This window comes from Monodon monoceros, unplaced genomic scaffold (assembly GCF_005190385.1).
Source record: "Monodon monoceros isolate NGI ecotype Baffin Bay Population unplaced genomic scaffold, NGI_Narwhal_1 Super_Scaffold_13, whole genome shotgun sequence".
NCBI classification, from domain to species: domain Eukaryota; kingdom Metazoa; phylum Chordata; class Mammalia; order Artiodactyla; family Monodontidae; genus Monodon; species Monodon monoceros.
The window spans coordinates 76,546,276-76,563,740 of record NW_021703769.1 but is presented as its reverse complement, the minus strand read 5'-3'; the positions used below and the strand labels follow the sequence as shown (position 1 = coordinate 76,563,740).

The 17,465-nt window shown below is 43.3% G+C and overlaps 1 protein-coding gene across 6 annotated transcripts in view; it reads left to right on the top strand.

The window, feature by feature from the left end:
• Positions 1 to 2,829: 2,829 nt before the first annotated feature.
• Positions 2,830 to 17,465, top strand: part of GTF2I (general transcription factor IIi) — a 95,535-nt gene continuing 80,899 nt past the window's right edge. For 5 of the 6 annotated variants that reach the window (XM_029222110.1, XM_029222107.1, XM_029222109.1 and 2 more), the window contains exon 1: positions 2,830 to 3,208. The gene's annotated coding sequence lies outside the window, so the exon portion shown is untranslated. The remainder of the gene's footprint in view (positions 3,209 to 17,465) is intronic. The other variant, XM_029222105.1, reaches the window with a different exon arrangement.

Below are 17,465 nucleotides of genomic sequence, written 5' to 3'. Positions count from 1 at the left end.
ATTTTTTACATATTTATTTATTTGGCTTCGCCAGCTCTTAGTTGCAGCATGCAGGATCTTGGTTGTGGCATGTGGATCTAGTTCCCTGACCAGGGCCCCCTGAATTGGGAGCACAGAGTCTTAGCCACTGGACCACCAGGGAAGTCCCTTTTCCATGTTATTATTAATCTCTTACTCTGCCTAATTTATAAACTTTATCATAGGTATGTTCATATAGGCATATAGGAAAAAACATAGTCTATGGAGTGTTCAGTATTATCTTTGGTTTCAGGCATCCACTTAGGGGTCTTGGAATGTAGCCCCCACGGATAAGGAGGGGTTACTGTATGCAGTCGAATGGAGTGTCATGTTATTTGGACACTCATCTGCAGGACTGCGTCCACTAAGTTAAACATTAAAAAGAGAGAAATATTTAAAATAATTTGAAATAAGCTGCAAGATTCTGCCAACTGTTGGCCTCCGTGTACTCATGTCTCAAGTGAGCTGGAGCCAAGAGCTGGGAATCTTCTTTTCCTGCAATCTCGGTCTCGGTACACACATCTTGTTATGTTGAATGTCATTCTAAACAAAGTTGAGTGTGATTTAAACAAAGGATTCCACACGAAATCATCCCTAAATACAAATCAATGATTTTTTTTTTTTTTTCATTTCTTGCTCAACCCAAAAAACAGCAGTACAATCCTGTGCTGGAAAAGCAACTGGCTGTACTGAGCTGGTATCCAAGTGGCTTGCAACTCTGGTCACCATTAACATAGCATCTGTACCAATGAGGTGAGGGAGAAACTGGCTAACAAACGGCAACAAGCATATCACTAGCAGCCGAGGTGGCAAGCCAGGCCTCAGGGAAAACTGAAATTGCATGAGATTTATGACTGTGAGACATGAATTTGAGGGTTACACCTGCCAACAGCCATACACTGGGAAAAAAGCTTGGTCTCTACACACTGTTCACACCACATACCCTTCCACACACTGTTCATTGTCCCCAAAGGGCCAGCTTTCTGTCCAGAGGCAATTCAAAGCCAGCTAAAGTTTTGGGACCTGCGTTAGGATTTGATAGTTTTAGGAACAGCTTCAACCTCCAAGGAAGTTGAAGCAGCAGCAAAATTTCACACTGAGCTGTTCAATTCATAAAAAGTGAAGGGACTATCTCCTAAATAAGTCAATGGCAAGGGTAATCTCGACTAAGTGAACTTTTGCTTTACCAACTCACTTTGTGACACCCTTCCAATGCTACTCCATGGCTCCACCATACCCAGTGCGTTCTCCCTTCACTGTCCTCAACCTCCCAGTCTTCCCAAGAATCCGTTCAGGACTCCAGTCCCTCTATAAAACATACTCACTGATGCTCACAGCAGCTGAGTTTGCAGCTCGTAGGCTGGCTGCTCTTAGCAGCTGAGTTGTAGGCTTCTCAAGAGTTAATGTTTGTTCCTAAATATGTCAGTTGTACTTGGTACTGGGAAGACGGAATTTAATTAAATATTCCAAAATGTTAAGAAATATGAGGGCAAAAATTGTCCTTATGAAAAACTAAACGCTGCGGAGAGACTTGACAAAGGAGAGTTCTAATCGATTTAGGCGAAGACAAAATTACTGTAAAAGATTGCAAGGGAAATGGGAAAAATGTGGAAGTCTTCTGTAACCAGATTGCTTCGCAAGGGACCTTTAAATTCTCCATCTATTTTAAAGAAATCCAACATGGACATTCTAGACGAGGCATTATGGGTGCGGTCGGTGGAAGAAAGAAGATGGGGAACGCCAATCTGTGAACCCAAATTCAAAGGAAAGGTTTTGGACCTACATCAAAAGACTAGCTGCTCGGAAAGTTTTCTTGCGAGCGACAAAGGCTGGAAAAAGCGCCGTGGTCGCCACCTACCGAGGAGGAGGGGGAGGGGGAGGATGGCCGGCGGGCCCCCGAATCTCCGGTGGGGAGAAACATCACAAAATCACTCGATTTTGTTCTTTACATAAACATCTAAAATCTCTGGGCTCGAGTTTTTTGAACTTCTAACTTGGGTGAACAGTAACGTCTCACCATTTTCGAAATTCACGAGCTAATGAAAGTTGAGATGCAAAAAATTATCGGGGGGAGGGGCTTGAGTGAAATTGCCTAGCGTTGACAGAACAAAACGGGCTGCAAACCACGTTTTCTGCTCCCCTCCGTGGCTTTTCCACTTTAACTTTCTAAATGTTGAGTGAAAGTGAGCAAAGCCTGGGGGTTGGAGGGTGAATAAAAACAGAAGGGTGCCTTTCCCTCGCCCGTGCAAAGTTGGGGCAATAGTCTCTTTTGGCCGATTTTGAGGCAAGCTTTCAAAACTAACAGGAGTTCTTTGTGTTCCGGAGGGTGGTGCAGGGCGGAGGAGGTCCCTTGGCGGAGCATTGAAGGCGGCAGGCCGTCCTGGGACTCTCCGGCCTTTGCAGTGGTCCGGCCTCTCAATTTGCAAGGAATCTCGGGTGCAAGAGTGAGTGCGAGCCTTGGACCGTGGCTGAGGCCAGCTGCAGAGCGGCAGGGAGCAGGCTGGAGCTCTCCTGGCCTGGGTTTTCATCCCTGCGCCCCGGCTCCCCTCCCCCACCCGAGCAGCAGCGCAGGCCCCAGGTGCAGCCATGTTCCTCGCTCCCACCACCCGCGCCTCCATTGACAGTCCTTGCCCGAGAGGGCCGGGCGCCGCGCTCGCCGCGTCTTCGGGCTCTGGGCTTGTTGGCGCGAGGCTTCCTGGGAGTCGTAGTCCACTGCCCCCGCCGTCGCGTTGGTGGGGACGAATCAGAGACTACAACTCCCGCTGGGCGGTGTTGCGGGTGCGCACGCGCAGCGCGCCTTCGAGGAACAAAAAAAAAAAAAAAAAAAAAAAAGAGGAGGAGGGTGAGAGAGAAGCTCGGAGAGCAGAGGAAAGGGGCCGCCGATCGCCCCCCCGCTTTCCCGCACGCGCTCTCTAGCCGTGGCTGCCCGCCTGCCGCGGTTACCCCGGCCTATCCCTCGGTCCCCTGTGAGCGGATCTAGGCGCTGAGCGAGGCCCTGCCGGGGCGGCCATGCGGCGGTGACAGGAGCTCGGCCGAGACGCTCGGGCCCCTCGCCCTCTCACCTCCTGCCCGCTCGCCAGCCAGCCTCAGCCCGAGGGTGCTCCGCCGCAGCCGCAGTTCGCGCGCGGCCCACACTCGCTTCCCTTCAGCACCCCCGGCCCCGGCGCTGCCTGGAGGCGGCTGCACTCGGGTGAGTCCCTGTCGCCTCATCTCCGGTCCCCCGCCCCGGTTGCCATCGCGAGCACGGTCTTTATTTGAGACTTGCTCCCTCCGGGGCCTGCACTGACAGGGGTCCGGGGACCGTCGGCGGCCGTGTTGGGGGCCACAGGTCCCCCCCCATCCCGGCCCGCCGGCGTTGGGGGTGGGGCAGGAGCAGACGCGGTCGCGGGGGACGACAGTTGCACGCGCGCGCCTGGGTGCGTGGGGGAGGGGCGCGCGCGCCGGCGCGGCGTGGGGGGGGCCCCTCACGCGTGAGGCCCGCGCGCGAGCGAGCCTGCGGGCTGCGCATGCCCGGCCGCTGATTGGCCGGCTCCGGCGATGCGGGTGCGCGCGCGGTGCCAGGCCTGAGCCGTGGGGTCGCGCTCGGCCTGGTGTCTCCGAGGCTCGTGCGCCCGGGCAGCAGACGCGCCGGATTGGCCGGCGGGCGGCGGGGGCGGTGCCGCGCTGCCTGGTAACTGCGGGCCGGCGGGCGGGCCCCGGAGCACCGCCCCTCCTCGCCGCTGCCCCTGCCCGCCCCTACCCGCGCCCAGGTGGAGCCCGGAGTGGGCTTTGTCCCCGGCCGGGCCGGCGCGCCTGCCCCGCGGGGCCTGCTCTTTTGGGGAAATAAACACAATGACCGGAAGGAAAACCTCAGCCTGCAGGCTGTGAAAATAAGCCGTCTGGATTCTACCAGCACCCGGTCGGGGGTTCAGGGAAGAAGACATAAAACTGCCCTCTTTCCCCGCTACTTGTGCTTATCCAAGTTTTGCCTTTTAATAGCGAGTTTCTTTTTTGTGTTTAATGTTACGGTTTTGCGCTCATTTGCGTCTGAGAATGTTCAGATGTTGGGTCCTGTTGGTGTGGTGCTCACTCCTCGGAATGCGGGGCTCCGGTCAGACTTCTCACCTTCCTGCATTCAACTTTGCTGCAGACAATGGCTTGATGGTCCACTGCATAAAAGTGGTCTCCGGGAGTTCAGGAAACAAAAGGGGAAGTTTGCAAATGAGAGTGCCGTAGAGTGCCCTGAGGAGGCCGGGTGTTCCCCCCGCACTCCTCCCGGCTAAGCCCTAGGATTTGGGATATCCGATTTTATTTCCTACTACATATTTTTGCTTTGTCCGTTTTCCAGCCACTGTAGTCTACTGCCTTGCGCTTCAGTTTCTCCCGCTTCTTGGGATCTTGGCTCACACCTGTAGGCTGGAATGACTTTTTCTTCGCTTGAGGCTGTGTAACTCTTTTGCTCACATGCAATTACTTTAAAGCCGTATCTTTTAACGTTGGGTCAGAATTTGTTGCTTCTTCATACAATCAACTTGTTTGCCCCTCCTAGGCTGGCGTCTTTATTTCCTCTTGGAGTGTGTTTGGTTATGCTTTGGATACACGTGTCTGACCTAGACACTAGGTATTAAACTGGAGTGGGTAGGGATTAAGCCTTTTCCGTCTTTGTCTTTCTCCCCCTTCCAGTCTACAGCCGTCAAAGTGCTTTGTTTATATTAGTAGCGACAGCTAACGCTTGAATAATGTTTATATGCCTGGCATCGATCTTAAGCACTTAAGGTATGTTTTTCTTAGTTAATATTCATAACAACCCCGTTCCTATAGATGAGGAACAAGACTAGAGAAGCTGTGTAATTACCTCTTGGTTACCCAGCAAGTAAACCTTGAATCGAAGATTTGAACCTAGGCAGTATGACCCTTCACCCCTAAGCCAGTGGTTCTGAAAACCCAAGCAAGCATCGTCCTCCCCTGGAGGGCTTGTTAAAACACAATAGCTGGGTCCCACCCCAGACATTCTGATTCTGCAGGTCTGGGGTAGGGCCGGAAAATTTGCGTTTCTAACGAGTTCCCAGGTGCTGCAACCGCTCCCTGGACAGATGCTTTGAGAGCTGTTCACTACCGGAGGAAGTTAAGTTCTGAGGGAAGTTTATTCTAGATGCTTGCTCTTCATTACTTTAAAATGAGATCTTAAAGAACCAAAAGTAATTCGTGCTGCTTACTGTAGATTGCTTGGAAAACTGAGAGTTAAGAATTTTTCTTAGTGTTGGTTACAAAATTAAACAGGTCTCCAGTTTAAAAAGGAGCCATGGATTTGAGTACAGAATACAATTAGAAATCTAATCTTGGCTTTTTCCCCCTCTCATTCATTTATTTTTTCATGGCACAGGCATTTATGTCTTTCAAGTGATGCCTAAAGCATCCTATCCCCACCAGAGTCTAAAGATAGGGCCTGAGCTTGGAACTGAGGTAGGCTGGGCCAGGCCGGGGCAGGCAGAGCAGCTGGGGCACCTTAACTCCACCCTCCCGCCAGTTCCATGCACCAAGGATTTGGCTAACTTTTAAGAAAATGGCTACAAAGACTTTGTCATTAAAATGTAGGCTTTCGGCTTCTTTTTCTTGGGGCACAAGTCTTGGTGAGAATAATTTTTAGTTTTTTTGGTATAATGGATTTCTGTCTGAGGAAAGTGAGTAAGCTCAAATCAGGTAGGAGTGGGATTAGCTTACGGTAATCTATCATTTTTAAAATTTTATTTATTTTTTGGCTGCGTTGGGTCTTCGTTGTGGTGCACAGCTTCTCATTGCGGTGGCTTCTCTTGTGGGGCACGGGCTCTAGGTGCGCGAGCTTCAGTAGTCGCAGTAGGCGGGCTCTAGGGCGCGCGTGGTTTCAGTCGTCGTGGCACGCGGACTTAGTTGTTCCGCGGCATGTGATCCTGGACCAGGGATCGAACCCGTGTTCCCTGCATTGGCAGGTGGATTCTTAACCCCTGCGCTACCAGGGAAGTCTCTCATATCATTTTTTTTTTTTTTTTTGCGGTACGCGGGCCTCTCACTGTTGTGGCCTCTCCCGTTGCGGAGCACAGGCTCCGGACGCGCAGGCTCAGCGGCCATGGCTCACGGGCCCAGCTGCTCCGCGGCATGTGGAATCCTCCCGGACCAGGGCACGAACCTGTGTCCCCTGCATCGGCAGGCGGACTCTCAACCACTGTGCCACCAGGGAAGCCCCTCTCATATCATTTTTTTGATGATCCATAGATCAGTGGTGTGTTCCAAAACGTAAAAAAGACAAGATCCCTGCTCCAGGTTGTTATTATTTAAAGGAGCAGTAAATAAAACACTTAAGCTTTTCTGTTATTACTGGTGTGTAGCTATTTGCATTGCATTCTACCTAATTCAGTTCTACCATTGTTTCTTTCTTCATTGAAAACATGAATTTTTAAAATATTGCAATCCTCTTCATATAACTGCTGTGGTATAATTAACATGAACTTGTCTTAATCACTGGCTTAAACAGATGCTGATAAGTCATTTTTATGTATGTCTAAGGGAAAGCATTTTTTGAAGAGTTGTTTGAGAAGTAATACCCTTTGAGCATGGTATTTCACTTTTCCCGAAATGCATTAGAGGTAATCTACCTGAAAGATAAATGCCATGAATTTTATGAATAGCAGTTTACCAAAGGTCATTGGTACCATTTTTCTTCAAAAGTTGTCTACATTTATTTGGGTTAAGCTTATTCATTGTTACTAACTGAAAGAAAGTAGGAAATGCAGTTAATCAGTTGTTCATTATAATTGTAGAGTTGAGTTTCCTTGTAATCAATGGGCTTTAAATGGCAGCATAGCAATATGAAGAATAAAATTTGGTTAAACAAAGTGTAACTGAGGCTACCTGCCTGGGAGAGTAAAATTAAGAATTAGTATTTTAGAGGATGTATTAAAAATTATGGGAAAATTACAGAAAAAAATCACGTGGATAGATCAGAAGCGCTGAAGGTATTATCTTAATAGTCTTCATTTTCCATTCTTTCCTCTTTCTTCATTTACCATTTACCCTCTTTCTTGTCTTTCCTTTACTGGAATGCTCAACGATGCAGTTTCCCTGTTTTTTCTTTTTTCCTCTTTGTTTCTACAATCCTTGTCTTCATATCCCATGCCTGTCTCTGGCACTACTCCTTTGCTTTAAACACTTTGACCTAGTGGGAAAGTAAGAAAGTTCCATATAACCAGGGACTGTCAGAGTTGATGGCGGATTGACTCATGTTCCTTGGTTTAACTTGATGAAAAATTATAGAGGATTTTAAAAGAATTAGTTTATTTAAAAAGTAACTTGAGGCAAAATGAATTTATAATAGAGAGGGAGTATGGCTTAGTGGGTATAGACATAGGTTCTTGTTTTTTAATATTTATTTATTTGGTTGCGCTGGGTTTTAGTTGCGGTAGGCGGACCCCTCAGTTGTCGCTCACCGGCTCCTTAGTTGCGGCACGCGTGTGGGATCTAGTTCCCTGACCAGGGATTGAACCCGGACCCCTGCATTGGGAGCATGGATTCTTATTCACTGCGCCACCAGGGAAGTCCCTTTATAGTGATTTTTAAAAAATTGTGGTAGGGACTTCCCTGGTAGTCCAGTGGTTAACACTCCGTGCTTCCACTGCAGGGGCTGTGCACGCCATGTGGCACGGTCAAAAAAAAAAAAAAAAAAAAGTAGCAAAAAATTGGTTAAATATACATAACACAAAACTTAACACACAGTGTTAAGTGCACAGTTTGTACAGTCACATTGTTGAGCAGCCATCCCACCATCCATCTCCAGGACTTCTTCATATTCCTAAACTGAAATTGCCCGTTAAAGAGTAATTCCCATTCCCTCTTCTCTCCAGCCCCTGGCACCTGCTGTGAGGCATGTGGGATCTTAGTTCCCTGACCAGGGATGGAACTGGTGCCCCTTACACTGCAAGCGTGAAGTCTTAACCACTGGACCACCGGGGAAGTCCCAAATTTGACTGTTTTAGGTACCTCATATAAGTGGAATTATTTGGACAGTATTTGTCCTTTTGTGATTGGTTTATTTCATTTAGCGTAATGTCCTCACGGTTCATCCACGTTTTAGGATGTGTCAGAATTTCCATCCTTTTTGATTGTTAGAGTGATTTTTAAAGTTTTTGTTTTTATAGTATGGCAAAGGAGGTAATTTTTTTAAAGTATTGTATATGACTATATCATGGTATAATTATAGAAGTGGAGAGTAATGAAGAGTTTGATCCTATTTAGGGTATTTGGTTAAAATCAGCCCTGGTTAGACTGAGCCTGTGAAGATTTCTGATTGTATAGGTCCCACACTTTTGAAAATTGATGTGTGTTTTGATTACATTTGCATACACTGTCTCTAGAGACCATAGTATTTTTTATTATATGTTAAAAATTATTTTCTGATTATGTATTTTTGTTGTGTTGATTGCTTCTGTAAAGCTTTTAGAGTACTTTTTCTTAGGGTATGTTGTAAAACAGTGGGGTAGCCACTTTACCCAACTAGATACTCACTTCATAATTTTTTTCTTTATTTGTAGTCTTACCTATAGGAAAATCAGTTTTCTTTATAATAACAAAATGAGTGTTTGAACTATTGTTCACTATTCATTGTCTATGTTTTAAGCTTCAGAAAAGAAGAGATCCCTTACCACATTTGGAACAGTACTCATTTATTTACTTACCCAACATATTGAAGGCCTTCTGGGTGGGTTAGGTATTGTGTGATGCCCTCAGAACACAACCCCCAGAACACAGTCTATTTCTAGGAGAATGCTGGTATGGGCAAATTCTGTTGTTTGTTGAGAGCTTCACAATAAAGACTCCTTAGTTCAGTTTGTATATTCAGTCTAGTTTACTTTTTTTGGTATTTAGCGCAAGGTGACTTTTAAACTTAAATTGTAAAGCAATCTTTGAGGAGTAGGTTTGATACAAGCAAATTTTCATGCTTGTTGGATGTATGCTTTAAAAGGTGCACATACTATATTTCAAAGCAGTGATTTGTTGTTTATCTTAAATTTACACAATATTATAGGTCAATTATATCTCAAAAATAGCTGGGAAAAAAATAAAAATAAATGGTTAAAAAAAAAGCAGTGATTTATTTTGACAACTTATTATTTTTCCTGCCCCATCAGAAAATAGGTTATTTTATTTAGCAGTATTAATTAAAGCAGTTAGTTGGGAAATTTTCATTTGTCAGGCTTGGATTTGGAGAGTTTATTGGTAGATAAATAGGTATTACATATATGTGTATTTTAAAAATAAGTAACTAAAAATTTTTAAAATTTACTTTATTTAAATTTTTGGCTGCGTCAGGTCTTTGTTGCTGTGCGTGGGATTTCTCTAGTTGCGGCGAGTGGGGGCTACTCTTTGTGGCGGAGCACAGGCTCTAGGCGCGCAGGCTTCAGTAGTTGTGGCGCATGGGCTCGGTAGTTGTGGCCTGCAGGCTCTAGAGCACAAGCTCAGTAGTTGTGGCGCACGGGCTTAGTTGCTCCGTGGCATGTGGGATCTTCCTGGACCAGGGATCAAGCCCATGTCCCCTGCGCTGGCAGGTGGATTCTTAACCACTCTGCCACCAGGGAAATCCCTAATTAAATTTAAAGTTAAGTGCTGGGACTTCCCTGGTGGTTCAGTGGCTAAGTCTCCACGCTCCCAGTGCAGGGGGCCCAGGTTCAATCCCTGGTCAGGGAATTAGATCCCACATGCCACAACTAAGAGTTTGCATACTGCAACTAAAAATCCCACATGCTGCAACTGTGGATCCCGCATGGATCAACTAAAGATCCTGCATGCTGCAACGAAGATCCCGCGTGCCTCAACTAAGACCCGACGCAGCCAAATAAATAAATAAATATTTTAAAAAAAGAAAATTAAATGCTTACTCAATTTATTGAATGCTTGTGTTAAGCGCTGTGCCAGGTACTTAATAGCTTCTCATACCAACCTTGTGAGGTAAGTACACATATTATTGTCATTTTCCGGATTAGTATATTTGGGATTAAAGAATCCCACAGTCAACCATATCTAATATTGGAGCTAGGACTTGAATTCAGAATTTGGCATGATTCCAAAGCTGCCATTCATATTAGCTTTGCTCTGTTGCCTGCTTTCTGTAAACAATACATTAAAAAGATAAAGATGGAACTTTTAGGTCACAGTTACTTGATTTTCATTTCCTCTTCCAATTCATACAAAGTTAGAAAAAGAACAAGTGAGCCCAGCTTATCAACTACCAAATGTTTTTTAAATTTGAAGTAAGGACAAAGGGGCACATTCTTTGTGTATTGGCAGAGAAAGCTGCTACTTTTAAAAAATCTGCACTATCAATTTAAAAGTATAACTTACACATTTGTGAAAAATTTCAAACTAGTGCCAAGAAAAGTTGTGGGTCTTCCTGAATAGTTGATAAGCTGTTTGTTTGTTTCAGAGACAGTGTTTTGGCTACTGTGACACTCAGTATTGAACTTCTTTGATCTACCTTTGGGCAGATTCTCTTTCCATGCCTTCATTTTTAAAATTTTATCATTCTTCCCTTCACCTGGCTTTTTAGAAAAAGATAAAATTTAGCTATTTTTGTTAGCTATCTCAACAGTATTTTGGAAATGGGGTGGAGAGGGTATAAAGTTTTAAGTATAAAAATAAACACACTTGGAGATCATTTCAAATCTTAACCTTTCAAATGTATTTTGTTTCTTCTCGAGAGATCACTTGGTGTTTACTGATAAAATTACCAGCTTTATTTCAGCAGAAAGAAAAATTTTAGTAGCTTAAAATGTAAGCATAGCCTGCTATGAAAACTTAAAAGCCTTGACTTTTAAAAATCAATCTTGATCAAAGGTTTGTTTTAGGGATTTCTAATTTTCTTTCTAAATGGTCTCTTTGGCTCTATTTCTCTTGTTTGCTGAGGTATATATGTTAAATATATGTGTTACCATATTAATATAAATTGTGATACTTTGTATTCTTTTATTAAATGTTTGTAAAATGGAACCTCTGACAAAACACCAACCTAATTTATTCCCTTTGAAAATACCTATTAAGCCTATAGAGATAAACTCTTAGAGATGCATATTAAAATATTCCTCTGTGTTAATAGGCAAGGAATAAGGAAATTCTGGGAGTTACAGGTTCTAGTGTAGTCTCTGGCAAACTGATCTTATCCAAAATGTTCTGTCCACTTCTGGGACATTGCCTGGACAAACTAGAGAATATCTTGAGAATGGTGCCGCTGAGGAATATTTTGGAAATCATGTTACAGGTAAAGCACAGGACAAACTGGGGATGCTTGGTTTGGAGAAGAGAATTATGGAGCACGATGCATTGAAAGGGCTCTTTTGTAGAAGAAGGCTCTTTTAGGAGGCAGCAGTGGCTGAGACAGATTTGTTTGTTTGTTTTTAATATTTATTTATTTGGTTGCACTGGGGCTTAGTTGCTTCAGGTGGCCTCCTTAGGTGCGACACGCAGGCTTCTTAGTTGTGGCATGCGAACTCTTGGTTTCGGCATGCATGTGGGATCTGTTTCCCTGACCAGGGATCAAACCCAGCCCCCTGCACTGGGAGCGTGGAGGCTTAACTACTGTGCCACCAGGGAAGTCCCTTGAATTTTCTTATTTATCTAAGATTGTAAGTTTTAAGATTGAAATGGAGAAATGTTTGTTGCAAATAACAAAATAATAACACAAAAAAGAAATAAGACATAAATGGAATAAAAGAAACAAGATCAGTGTTATGCGTCCCCACCCCCACCCCCACCTCCCACGGACTGAAGTCTGACCTGAACCTTAATTTGAAGCAGAAACACATTGAAAATTTAGAATATTTTAGAAATCAACATAATCAGAAATATTGAGAATCTCAATTTTTTGTTAGAGTGATGATGGCCTGTGTGAAAGTGTTTTAATTTATTTTATTTATCTATTTTTGGCTCCCTTGGGTCTTCGTTGCTGCACGTGGGCTTTCTCTAGTTGTGGCGAGCCAGGGCTACTCTTCATTGTGGTGCATGGGCTTCTCCTTGCGGTGCCTTCTCGTTGCGGAGCACGGGCTCTAGGTGCGCGGGCTTCAGTAGTTGTGGCATGTGGGCTCAGTAGTTGTGGCTTGGGGGCTCTAGAGTGCGGCCCTGTAGTTGTGGCGCATGGGCTTAGTTGCTCTGCAGCATGTGGGATCTTCCCGGACCAGGGCTGGAACCTGTGCCCCCCCTGCATTGGCAGGCGGATTCTTAACAACTGCGCCGCCAGGAAGGTCCCTGAAAGTATTTTAGAGTTCTCTTTGACTCACTGTAAAATTTCTTTTTATTGTTTTGCTGTTCAGCATTAACGGCAAGGATCAATAAATTAAAAGCAAAAGTGTGGTCAAATAAAAACACTTACATGAAATTAATTATGGGCTTATTTTGAGGTAAAATGGATCAGTGCGGTAAGGACACAGATACAGCTAATCCCTGAAATGGATCTCCAATAAGAAACACAAGAAGATTTTAAAGAATGGCTGGAGTCTGTTTTCAGAGACATAAAAGAAGGCATTGCTTCTATTAAACAGTAGCTGACAGGATAAAAGATAAAAAGATGAAACAGCAACAGGCCAATTAAGTTCAGCTTTGAACTTAAAGGAGAATTAAAATCAAATCAGGGAGACAAAAGATGAAGTCAAAAAAAAGTTCAGAATTGAAGAATTAAGGAAATTGAAAAAATGGGAAAGAAAATGGAACGGACTCTGGTAGCTATTATTTTTGTGTACTGGCACACTTTATGAACCCTTTTCTCCTGATAACAGTGTCCTGCTTTGCCTTTTAACTGCTTACCTTCCTATTCCACGTGGTTCTGGCTAGACTGCCAATAACAGTGTATCCCAGGTAATCTTGTTCTGACTAGCCACTTGGGCTTGGGATAGGCCCGTGACACAAATCCCCAGAACTTTTGTGCAAAAAATAGCAGGAAGATATGATAGTATGCTGCCTCTAGGATCACAGTATAGGTGTGTGGTAAGCATAAAGATGCGTGTGGCCATCATTGTCTTAGGAAAGAAACCTATCTGCTCGAGAAGTGAGGCCTGCAGGGAGGGAATAGAGAGAACTCTAATGATATCTCTTGTGTTCCTTGATCTAGCTGTGTATAGAATCAGTGCAATGTTTAGGCTGAATAGTTAAATAAAACAATAAAAATTCCTTTGTTCACTTGTGGTGGTTTGAATTGGGTATTTGTAACCTTGTAGTGTAAGCTAGTTCTGGCTAATTCATAAATTGTTCTTGAAAATAGAAGACTATTATAAGTCAGTTGTGGTTCCCAGAGTTGGTGGGGCTAATAAGAATGTTCTAGAATTATAAAACAAAACTTTTGTAAAAATACCAAAAAGTTGATAAGATAGGAATTTTGAAGGGCTGTTATGAGAAGCTAATATTAAAAGGAAAATGGGGGAGTTCCTTGGCGGTCCTGTGGTTAGGACGCCTCACTTTTCTGCTGCAGGGGGCATGGCTTTGACCAGGAACTAAGATCCTGCAAGTTCCGTGGCGCAGGCAAAATTAAAAAAAAAAAAAAAGGAAAATGGGAACTAATGGTAGAAGTGGGAATCTCTTTTGCCCTAAGGGCATCTGCCAATTTCACCATATGAACTTGAGTTTTGAAAACCATGTGAGATGAGAGGCTGAAATCAAAGCCCAGAATCTGCACAAAATTCAGGGGACAGATAGACCCTTCCCCTCAAGAAGTTGAGACCTCAAATTGGTTAAGGCTGATTAAGAAATAAGCCAGCTTGCATCCCTATTTGTGGTCTGGGTTACCATCTCTGGGTGATTCGAGGAACCTGAAGCTTTGGATTATGGTGATCCCAGGCAGGTATTGTTCCCAGATAATAGGTCTCATATTTAAAACAGTGTTTTGATGTAAAACGACCAGCATACAGTAAAAGACAATCAGGCATACATGGGAACGAGAACCATGAGTTTGAGCTAGAACTATGAGAAACATCAGAAATACACCTGCAAAGACTTGAGATTTTTGAATTATCATAGACTGTAAAACAACTACCCGTACTATGTTTAAAGAAATATGTCAAGCTTGAAAATCTTTAGGGAGTAGGAAACTTTAAATGTGACATGGCAACAAATAGAAATTGTATAAATGAAAATTATAAACAAAATAAAAAAACCTGGTGGGTGGTTTTCACCACAGAATAAGTATAAGTGAAGAAGGAATTAGTGAAATGGAAGATAAGTCAGCAGAAAGATAAGTCAGGGAGGAAAAATGGGAAAAATTCAGAAGAGGGTAAGAGATTTAAGGATTAGTGTACATTTAGTCTGCGTCTCTGTGTAGGATAGGAGGTAGACAGTGGGACAGAGACAATACCTGAAGAGATAATAGCTGAGAATTTGCCACTACTGAAAGATGACAATCCTTAGCCCAGTGAATGATAAATGTACTGAATAAAAGGAAATGTACACTACACACACACTATACGGAGTGAAACTGTAGAAAACCACAGACAAAGAAAACATCTTAAAAACAGCAGGGATGAGGATTGGGATTACCTTTAAAAGAGATTCTAGATGATTTCTGACTAGCAACAATGCAAGCCAAAAGATAATGAAATAACCTCAGTGTGCTGACAGGAAGTATTTGTCAACCCAGATTCTTATCCTAGTTGAAAGTATCTTTCAAGAATAAAGAATTTTTAGCAAACAGTAAGTTTGCCATTAGAAAGAAACTGTAAAGGATTAACTTTAGGCAGAAGGAAAATCTGAGATGCAAGAAAGAATGAGCAAAGAATTTCATAAATATGTATGTGGTTAAATCAAAATGAAAATTAAATTGTTCAAAACAAATAATATTGCATTTAAGAATACAGAATTAAAATACACATACACAAAAGCTGAGTAATTAAGGAGCTATATCCACATAATAATTATCAGAATTCTGACAGTTTATGCAATGTGTAGTCATCATCGGAGGCCAGTTTAGTTAGGACCCGAAGCAGATGAGTCACTCAGGAAGAAGTACAGATGATAAAACTATGAAAAGTGTTTCTTTAGTAAGCAGAGAATTTCAGCTGTTGTAGTAATAGTGAGGTATTCATAGTGATTAGGTCGTAGTTCTCCAATATGTTGGTGAGACTGATGAATTTAGTGTTTTTAAACATTTCTGGTAGCAATGGGAAAATTTTAGCATTATGTATTAAGAGGTGTAAAGATTTTCATGCTATATTTCAGTATTAAATTTTTAAAATACAGAAATAAAAAGGCAAAAGCCAATTTTCTGAAGATGTTGAGAGAAATTGTATGATTCCATTTCGATGGGCTATTATGCAGTTATTTAAAGAACTTGTTCTGTAAGAATAGGTAACATGACAGGTAGATGGTGCTAGTTGATCATTAAGGCAAGGTCACTGTACTCATGGGGGTTAGGCTCTTTGTAATTTTACTAATTTATTCTGAGAATCTGCATCCCAGCTGTCTTGTGTATGCATTTTAACTTTACTATATCATAAAACTGTACTTCTCTGTTCCTTTTCTGTGTTCTTTTTCTCAGGCTACGTTGGTACTCTGTTCTATGGGAATACTCTCGTAGCAATAATCCTTGGAGATTGGGACTTCCCTGGTGGTGCAGTGGTTAGGAATCTGTCTGCCAGTGTGGGGGACACGGGTTCGAGCCCATGTGGTCCCGTTGGATCCCACATGCGCGGAGCAACTGGGCCTGTGCGCCACACTACTGAGCCTGCGCTGTGGAGCCCGTGCGCCACAACTACTGAAGCCCGCGTGCCTAGAGCCCGTACTCCTCCGCAACAAGAGAAGCCACCGCAATGAGAAGGCTGCGCGCCGCAATGAAGAGTAGCCCCCGCTCGCAGTAACTAGAGAAAGCCCGCGCACAACAACGAAGACCCAACGCAGCCAAATGAATAAATTAATTAAAAAAAAGAATCCTTGGAGATTGGCAGTGAAGAATGCGCACACAGAGTTGGGATTGGCCTTTGTATCCTGGCTCATGTTCCCTTAAGTTTCTTTTCCATTTATTAGTTCATTTTACTATAGCTACTACCGTGGTGGCTCAAGAGGTCATGAGAATTTAAAAGCTTACTCAACATAGTTTAACTTCTATAGCAGTATAGTTTTTGTGATAATGGAAAAGTTCTGTATCTGTGATTCTTCACTACAAAAGTCACTAACTACATGTGGCTGCTAAACACTTGAACTGTGGCTAAGACTACTGAGGAACTGAATTTTCAATTTTACTTAATCTCGATTAATTTCAATTTAAGTAACTACCTGTGGTTATTGGCTACCATGTTGGATAGCACATCTCTGGAGGGATACCTTCCAGCTGTTTCCTTGACTGCGGATTTTCTGCCTTGGATTATGGCCTCCTTCCTTACAAAGAGAGATCCCCATTTCTCTCCACACCACCCCTCCTTTACCAAGACAGCATCAGAGATAAGAAAATCGGGAATAAATACATTGTGGTACAAATCCCAGAAGTCATTTTCTTGTCTAACATTGGGCTCATCTTTTTTTTTTTTTTTTAAGTTAGTTTCCTGTAGTGCGTGTGTGTGTTTCTTTAATATTTACTTATTCATTTTTATTTGTTTTGGCTGCAGTAGATCTTAGTTGCGGCGCACAGGATCTTTGTTGGGGCACGTAGGATCTTTGTTGCAGCACGTGGGGTCTTTTTTTTTTTTTTTTAACTGTGGCATGCGGACTCTTAGTTGAGGCATGCATGCGGGATCTAGCTCCCCGAACAGGGATCGAACCCGGGCTCCCTGCATTGGGAGTGCGGAGTCTTACCCGCTGGACCGCCAGGGAAGTCCCTGGGCTCACCTTCTGAATTGTCTCAGTTCAGTTTTTCTTCCTTCTCTGTGTTTAAAAAGATTAAAAGGGATCTACCATTTTTATATTTACTGTTTTATGGCAGACATGATCATTTTGGTCATTTTCCTTTTTGTTCTAAAGAACTAACTGTCCCATTTTAGGTACTTTAAATTTTTGTTTCATGGTCACTTTATTTTTATTCTATTTTATTTTTTTGGCCGTGCCACGTGGCGTGCGGGATCTTAGTTCCCCGACCAGGGATTGAACCCGGACCCTGGGCAGTGAAAGCGTGGAGTCCTAACCACTGGACCGCCAGGGAGTTCCCCATGATCTATCTTTCTTTTCTTTTCTCTTCTCTTTTCTTTTCTTTCTTTTCCTTCTTTTCTATTTTTCTTTTTTTTCTTTCTTTCTACCTACCTACCTATCTATCTATCGCTGCATTGGGTCTCAGTTGTGGCACGTAGGATTTTCATTGAGGCAGGTGGGATCTTTTCATTGAGGCACATGTGGGCTCTCTGTTGTGGCACGCGGGCTCTAGTTGAGGCCCGCGAGCTCAGTAGTCGTGGAAGTGAAGGTTATTATGGAAAAATAATACGCCTTGTCCATTTTGACTGAGCCACATTTTACTATAAGTTTACTTAAAACTTATTTATCCA